A 9,363-nucleotide genomic window follows, 5' to 3' on the forward strand; every position below is an offset into this window, starting at 1 on the left:
GTCGCAAAGATTGGTCGGAGTGGGTCCCGAAGGTTGGCCGGTTCCCAAAAGTGGGTCCCGAGAAAAAAAGTTTGAAAAACACTTAAACAATGCTAAAAATAATGACACAGTAACCCTTAACTGTATCTCCATTTCCACTTAAACAAATCCATCTCAGGCCAACATCCACTTTTAAATACAGTTAGCAGACCCGTACTTGCTGAAGCGATGTTCCTTGAGACTGTTTTAAGTGATAGACCTGAAACCAGTAAGAACAATATAGGATCACTAGCTGAAGTCTTCAGAAACTATCTTCATCGTTTGACTTGCAGGAACCAACTGAACAGTCTTTGCTTCTCTGCTAAAATGTCTGGTACTCTTATTCATTCTATTAGTTACCTCATCTTACCAAGCTGAACAATGTCGTCAACTATCTACTCCCCAGGAAACCTTCTTAATGTCAACAAAAATCCATTAGTCCAAACTTTTATGACCAACGGGGAGAATGCAAACTCCACATGAGCAGTGACCCAGAGCTGGGATCGAACCTGGGACCTCGGTGCCGTGAGGCAGTAGTGCTATCCACTGCGCCACCGTGCTGCCAACCCTTTGCATTCTGAACATTTCACATATGTCACAGGCGGCACGATAGCACAGTGGTTAGCACTGTTGCTTCACAGTGCCAGGGAGCCCGGTTCAATTCCCGGCTTGGTTCACTGTGCGGAGTCTACACATTCTCCCCGTGTCTGCGTGGGTTTCCTCCGGATGCTCCGGTTTTGTCCCAAAATACTTGCTTGTTAGGTGAATAGGACATTGAATTCGCCCCCAGTGTACCCAAATAGGCGCCGGAGTGCGGTGACTAGGGGATTTTCATAGTAACTTCATTGCAGTGTTAATGTGAGCCTACTTGTGACAATAATAAAGATTACTATTATTACCAACACAGGATGTTAACCCTTACTGCACCAAATACATATAACATATCTGAAATAATATCTTCTGAAATTCTATCGGCTAGGATATAATAGTGGAACCTTTCTGCGTATGAGTTTCAGTTTTCTGAGTCTATCTCAAATGAGCCCATCGCACCAAATTTTACCGACATTTTTCAGCGGTACCGGATTGCTCCACAACTTCCCTTATATTAATGGTCTAGTTAGGGCAGCATAGTGGCACAGTGGTTAGCACTGCTGCCTACGGCACTGTGGACTCGAATTCAATCCCGGTCACTGTCCATATAGAGTTTACACATTCTCCCCGTGTCAACCCAAAGATGTGCAGGTTAGGTAGATTGGCCACCGCTAAATTGCCCCTCAATTGGAAAAAAATAATTGGGTACTCTAAATTTATTTGAAAAAATATTAATGCTCTAGTTAATAATGGTCAATAAGCCAATTGTAGCAGGTTGCGATGCCAGAACGTTTTTTTTCTCTTTTCCCCCGCTATCTCCATGTCTTACTCAACTGCATGTGGCACTCCTCGAGTTACCGGTTTAACTTTAAGGTATGAATCTTTCATTTTTAATTTGTGCCCGACAACCTGACTGGTCTGATGCCAGGTGCAGGGTGCGATTGCTGACCTACTGTTGATCAGCCTCAACGTTGACTGTCAAAAGCTTCAATTTTCTTTTCTCTTTGAAAAATAATTTTTCTTCTGATCCGTTCCTCATCGCCAGTTTTCTTCTTATCCTGTGTATTGTACTTGCAGGATAAAAGAACGGAAATGTTGAAGCATGCTGGTTGAACACAATAATAAGACATTTATTAGATGTTTGTGAACTGTACAAAGGCATAGTCTAAACTGACTGAAAGCCTACAAAGAAGGTGATGTCATTGACTATCATAAACTCTTAAGTGTCCTTGCAACAACACAATAACACCCCACATAACAACTATAGACTGCATGAAAAAATGCTGAGTGGTTAGCAAGTGGTAGAGGTATTGCCATGGACAATGCGCCAGGAACAGTTAACTGCCAAGGTTTTGTTTAAGCCAGGTAAACAGACTTTAATTTGGTCAAAGCATTTCTCTGGGGAATGGACCAGGAAATGACTGTGCCACCAAGCTTTTGTTTAATTGAAAAAGAGGCAATGTGTGGATATGTTCCTTCTGTCTGCAAAGGTCAGGATCCTGTGTGTGAATATTTGTGGTTTCTAGCAGGCGCAAGTGAGCCACATTGTCAATCCTACCGATAATCGTAAATTGGACGTTAGTATAATTCTTAGCACACTTGAGATTGTTTTGCAATGGTTGTCCAATTGTGGTATCATATCTAATGTTGGACATTGTTATGAATTTTGAAAGCAGAGGCTGGTTGAATGTGGTAAGTACTCTGCCTGTTGTGACCAGCCGAAAGGACGCACTGCTACGATCCACCAGTCGTTGGAATGTACAGTCTACATATCTGGCACACATTGGCACAGAAATTCATATACCACATTACGCATTTGTGTGGTAGGTAGGACATCCTTTTTAAAAATATATATTTTTTTTTATTAAAGGTTTTCATAAAATATCAATAACAAAATGAGAAAGAAAAAAGAATCCAACAGGGTTAAGTACAAAACACAGTCTAGAAAAGCAACCCTCCATACCCCCTCCCCACTGTACATAAATAATAAATTAACATTAACACCCCGACTTAACACAACAGGTATATACACACCCTCAGACCCTCCAGTGTAAGTAACATAAACAAAAATAAAGTAACCCCCGCCCTCCTGAGCTGCCGCTGCCATTGACCAATGTCTATCATTCTGCCAGAAAGTCTAAGAACGGTTGCCACCGCCGAAAGAACCCTTGTACCGACCCTCTCAAGGCGAATTTCACCCTCTCCAATTTAATGAACACTGCCATATTGCTGATCCAGGATTCCACGCTTGGGGGCCTCGCATGTTTCCACTGAAGGAGAATCCTTCGCCGGGCTACCAGGGATGCAAAGGCCAGAATTCCGGCCTCTTTCGCCTCCTGCACTCCCGGCTCCTCTGCCACCCCAAATATTGCGAGCCCCCAGCCCGGTCTGACCCTGGATCCTACCACACTCGACACCGTCCTCGCTACGCCCTTTCAAAATTCCTCCAGCGCTGGGCATGCCCAGAACATATGGGTGTGATTTGCTGGGCTCCCTGAGCACCTAACACACCTGTCCTCACCCCCAAAGAACCGGCTCATCCTTGTCCCGGTCATGTGTGCCCTGTGCAGCACCTTAAACTGTATGAGGCGGAGCCTCGCGCACGAAGAGGAAGAGTTCACCCTCCCTAGGGCATCTGCCCACGTCCCCTCTTCGATCTCCTCTCCCAACCCCTCCTCCCACTTACCTTTCAACTCCACCACCGAGGCCTCCTCCTCCTCCTGCATCACCGGGTAGGTTTCCGAGATCTCTCTCTCTCTTCCCCCCCCCCCCCCCCCTTGTGTGTGGCAGTAGTCGCGGGAATTCCACCACCTGCCGTCTGGCAAACGCCCTTACCTGTAAGTTCCTGAAGGTGTTCCCTGGGGGGAGCCCGTACTTCTCCTCCAGCTGACCCAAGCTCGTGAACTTCCCATCCACAAACAGGTCCCCCAACCTTTGTATCCCTGCCCTGTGCCACCCCGAAAACCCTCCACCTGTTCTTCTTAGGGCGAACCGTTGGTTCCCCCGTAATGGAGTCCACGCTGAGGCCCCAACTTCCCCCCTCCATTACCCACTTGCGCACCATCGTCGCATTGGCGGCCCAGTAGTACCCACAGAGGTTGGGCAGCGCCAGCCCCCCCCCCCCCTTATCTCTACTCTGCTCCAGGAACACCCTTCTCACCCTCGGAGTCCCTCGCGCCCACACAAACCCCATTATACTCCTGTTAACCCGCCTGAAAAAAGCCTTCGGGATAAACACGGGGAGGCACTGGAACAGGAACAAAAACCTTGGGAGCACCGTCATTTTGATTGACTGCACCCTACCCGCCAGGGACAGCGGCAACGCGTCCCACCTCTTGAACCCCTCCTCCATTTGCTCCACCAGCTTTGTAAAGTTAAGCCTATGCAGGGCCCCCCCAGCTCCTGGCCACCTGGACCCCCAAATATCTGAAACTCCTCTCCGCCCTTTTTTGTGGGAGCTCACCAATCCCCCTCTCCTGGTCCCCTGGATGAACTACGAACAGCTCGCTCTTCCCCATATTGAGCTTGTACCCCGAAAAGTCCCCGAATTCCCTAAGCATCCTCATTACCTCCGGCATTCCTCCCACCGGGTCCGCCACATACAGCAGCAGGTCGTCCGCATAGAGCAACACCCTATGCTCCTCCCCACCCCGCACCAACCCCCTCCAGTTCCTCGACTCTCTCAGTGCCATAGCCAGGGGTTCAATCGCCAGTGCGAAGAGCAGGGGGACACAGGGGACACCCCGGTCTCGTCCCTCGGTGCAACCGAAAGTATTCGGACCTCCTCCAATTTGTGGCCACACTCGCCATCGGGACGTCATACAACAGCCTAACCTACCTGACAAACCCCTCCCCAAACCCGAACCTCTTCAGCACCTCCCACAGGTACCCCCACTCTACCTTATCGAAGGATTTCTCAGCGTCCATCGCCACCACTATCTCCGCCTCCCTCGCCGGCATCATGATAATGTTCAAATGCCTCCGCACATTCGCGTTCAACTGCCTCCCTTTCACAAACCCCGTCTGGTCTTCATGGATGATCTGCGGCACACAATCCTCAATCCTCGTGGCTAAGACCTTCGCCAGCACCTTGGCATCTACATTTAGCAAGGAAATCGGTCTGGAAGACCCACATTGCAGGGGATCCTTGTCCCGCTTCAGGATCAAGGAGATCAGTGCCCGGGACATCGTCGGGGGCAAAGCCACCCCCCCCCCCCTCTCCCCCCTCCCTTGCCTCATTAAGGGTCCTAACTAACAGTGGGCCCAACAGGTCCATATATTTTTTATAGAACTCGACCGGGAAACCGTCCGGCCCCGGTGCCTTCCCTGCCTGCATGCTTCCTATCCCTTTGATCAGCTCCTCCAGCCCAATTGGGACTCCCAGTCCCTCTTCCACCTTTGGAAACCTCAATTGGTCCAGGAAACAGCCCATCCCACTCTCCTCCCATGGGGGCTCGGATTGGTACAATTACTTGTAAAGTCCCTGAAGACCCCATTGATGCCAACCCCACTCCGCACCACGCTCCCTCCCCTGTCCTTAACTCCCCCGATCTCCCGAGCTGCGTCCCACTTCCGAAGCTGATACGCCAGCATCCGGCTTGCCTTTTCCCCATACTCGTAGACCGCCCCCTGGGCCTTCCTCCACTGCACCTCCGCCTTCCTGGTGGTCGGCCTGGAGGCTGCGTCTCTTCCTCAACAATCCTTCCTCCGGCTCTTCCGCATACCTCCTGTCTACCCTCACCATCTCCCCCACCAGCCTCTCCCTCTCCCCCCGCTCCTTGTGGGCCCTAATGGAGATCAGCTCTCCCCTCACCACCGCCTTCAGTGCCTCCCATACCATCCCCACTCAGACCTCCCCGTTGTCGTTGGTCTCCAAGTACCTCGCTATACTTCCTCGGACCCGCTCGCTCACCTCCTCATCCGCCAACAGCTCCACCTCTAAGCGCCACAGCGGGCGCTGGTCCCTCTCCTCCCCCATCTCCAAGTCCACCCAATGCGGGGCGTGGTCCGAAATGGCTATTGCCGAATACTCGGTATCCTCTACTCTCGCTATCAGCGTCCTACTCAAAATGAAAAAGTCGATTTGAGAATAAGCCTGATGGACATGTGAGAAGAATGAAAATTCCCTAGCCCCCGGCCTTGCAAATCTCCAAGGGTCCACCCCTCCCATTTGGTCCATAAATCCCCTCAGCACTCTAGCCGCCGCTGGCTTCCTACCCGTCCGAGACCTGGAGTGATCCAGTGCCGGATCCAACACCGTGTTAATGTCCCCGTCCCCCCCAATTATCAGGCCCCCATTTCCAAGTCTGGGATCCGACCCAACATACGCCACATAAAACCCGCATCATCCCAGTTCGGAGCATACACATTGACCAGTGCCACCCTCTCTCCCTGCAACTTACCACTTACTATTATGTACCTACCGCCATTATCTGCCACAATGCTCGACGCCTCGAATGACACCTTCTTTCCCACCAAGATCGGCACCCCTCGATTTTTGGCATCTAGCCCCGAGTGAAACACCTGACCTACCCACTCTTTCCTCAGTCTTACTTGGTCTGCCACCTTCAGGTGTGTTTCCTGAAGCATAACCACATCCGCCTTGAGCCCCTTCAGGTGCGCGAACACGCGGGCCCGCTTAACCGGCCCATTCAGTCCCCTTACATTCCAGGTTATCAGCCGGATCAGGGGGCTACCCGCCCCCCTCCCCCGCTGACTAGTCATGACCCCTCCTCGGCCAGCCACGCGCCCGCACCCCAACCCGGCCCGTTTCCCACAGCGGCATGCCTCCGTCTCGACCCCCCCCCCCCCCCACTCGCTCCAGCTCCTCCTTGACCTTAGCAGCAACTTGATTCTCCCCCCCACCCCCACGGCTAGGACCCATCCTAGTTGGTTTACTCCCCCCACTGCACTTCCGCAAGTCAGCGGACTCCTGCTGACCCCGGCCACTCCCGCCTCCCCTTCGACTCCTCCCATTGTGTGGCACACCCTCCTCTCCCCCTCCCCCCTCCGTTCTAAGCGCGGGAAACAATCCTTGCTTCCCCGCCCCGGCCCGCCCCCCCCCCCAGTCTTCGGCACGGGAAGTAAGCACGCGCTCTCCACCTACCAGGCCCCGCCACCAACCAAAACAGTGCCCAACCCGCCCCATCCACCCTCCCCAACCCGAAAGAGAAAATCACAGAGAAAAAGAAACCCAAAACAATGCAAAGGCCCCCCACCCCGCCCCCGAACAAAAAATAGGCATAACATATCCACCGCAGTCCCCAATCGCCCATCCCGACCCTCAGTCTGTGTCCAGCTTCTCGGCCTGAACAAAGGCCCACGCCTCCTCCGTAGACACAAAATAATGGTGCCGGTCCTTGTAGGTAACCCACAGTCGCGCCGGCTGCAACATGCCAAACTTCACCCCCTTCCTGTGCAGCACCACCTTTACTCGATTGTACCCGGCCCTCCTCTTCGCCACCTCCGCACTCCAGTCCTGGTATATTCGAACCTCTGCGTTCTCCCACCTGCTGCTCCTCTCCTTCTTGGCCCACCTGAGCACACACTCCCGATTGACGAACCGATGGAACCGCACCAGCACCGCCCGCGGAGGCTCGTTAGCCTTGGGCCTCCTCGCCAGCACTCTATGGGCCCCTTCCAGCTCCAGGGGCCCCTGGAAGGACCCCGCTCCCATCAGCGAGTTCAACATGGTGACCACATAGGCCCCCACATCCGGCCCCTCCGGGAGGCCCAGAATCCGCAGATTCTTCCGCCTCAACCGATTCTCCATCTCCTCGAACCGCTCCTGCCATTTCTTGTGGAGCGCTTTGTGCGCCTCCACCTTTACTGCCAGGCCTAAGATCTCGTCCTCATTGTCAGAGATCTTTTGTCGAGCCACTAGGATCGCCACCCCCTGGGCCGTCTGTGTCTCCAGCAGCTCCTCCACCCACTGCCTCCACGCTGCCTGGTCTCCGCCCGCCGCCATTTTGTCCTTCTTCACTCCCTTCTTCGGGTCCACCACCACCTTTTTTGTCGCCCCGCTTCTAGTTAAAGCCATATATTGACGGGGAGCTGTTATTAACTCCTTCCCACACCGGGAAACGTCGAAAAAGTGCCATTGTGGGGCCCTGAAAAGAGCCCAAAAGTCAGTTTTTGCGGGAGCCGCCTAATGTGCGACTTAGCTCCGCATAGCCGCAACCGGAAGTCTTGAGAGGGAATCCTATTGGCAGTGTTCGCTTCACCAATCTGCCCCCAAAAGTCTGTGGAAACTCCTGAAAAAGGTCTGAGAGTCCGTTCCAGACGGGTGCTGCCGAATGCGCGACCTATTCCTCCATGGCCACCACCGGAAGCCTCGTCCCCGCTTCTTCATAGATTATCATAGAATTTACAGTGCAGAAGGAGGCCATTCGGCCCATCGAGTCTGCACCGGCTCTTGGTAAGAGCACCCTACCCAAGGTCAACACCTCCACCCGATCCCCATAACCCAGTAGCCCCACCCAACACTAAGGGCAATTTTGGACACTAAGGGCAATTAATCATGGCCAATCAACCTAACCTGCACAGCTTTGGACTGTGGGAGGAAACAGGAGCACCCGGAGGAAACCCACGCACACACGGGGAGGATGTGCAGACTCCGCACAGACAGTGACCCAAGCCGGAATCGAACCTGGGACCCTGGAGCTGTGAAGCAATTGTGCTATCCACAAGGCTACCGTGCTGCCCACTTCAATGGCCTTGGTGAGATCTTTTCAGTTTTTCCCTCTGCTCTAGAATTCACCTTTAATAAAGGCCCTCAAGTCAGCTTGAAGCCTTTAAGCTTGCCCTTCCCCCGCCTGCATGCTGGAAGAGGCTTTTGTCTTTCCTGCAGTTCCAGCCAAAACTTTTACGGTTTCTGCCGGATCTGGTAACCAAGAGACATACCATTCCTGGGGGACACTGTCGGGGGAATGTTGCAGTCTTCTTCCCACACCGGGAAATGTCGAAAAAATTCAGTTGGGGGCCCTGTGAAGAGCCCAAAAGTCCGTTCCAAGCGGGAGCTGCCGAACATGCGACTTAGCTCTGCATAGCCGCACCCGGAAGTCAGTAGGACATCCTATTAGTGGAGAATATCATTGATGGTTCTATTTCATTGACCAAATACATATAACAAAGGGCTGGTTTAGTGCAGTGGACTAAGTAACTGGCTTGTAATGCAGAACAATGCCAGCAGCTCGGGTTCAATTCCTATACCGGCCTCCTCGAACAGGCGCCGGAATGTGGTGACTAGGGGCTTTTCACAGTAACGTCATTGAAGCCTACTTGTGACAATAAGCTATTATTATTATTATAACATAGTGAAACAGTCAGCTTCACCTTTTTAAGGCACCTCGCCCATTCAGAGTAATTTGAGGCAGACTGGGCACCCTTCAGCAGTCAAACTTCAGTGCTGGTATGATATCAGGTGTGTAGCTCATACCTTCCAACAACTGGTAGATCATATCAAACAGCATGTCTCTTTGGCTGTTCGCACCAGGCAATGTGCTTAGTACAATCAACCGATGCTTGAAAAATTCAGAACATGCTATCCAGCATTGGATGTGATTCCATAATTGGACAACACTTACTAAACAATTTTAATTGTGCTAAGAATTACACAAACTAAATGAAGAATTAAAAGTCGGGCTTGCAGTGTGGTTCATTTACGTGCACTAGAAGCTAGATATGTTTATACACAGGGTCCTGTCCTTTTCAAACAGAAAGAACATGCCAACGCATTGCACCTTTTTTCAACTA

The sequence above is a fragment of the Scyliorhinus torazame genome, chromosome 1 (assembly GCF_047496885.1).
Source record: "Scyliorhinus torazame isolate Kashiwa2021f chromosome 1, sScyTor2.1, whole genome shotgun sequence".
NCBI lineage: Eukaryota > Metazoa > Chordata > Chondrichthyes > Carcharhiniformes > Scyliorhinidae > Scyliorhinus > Scyliorhinus torazame.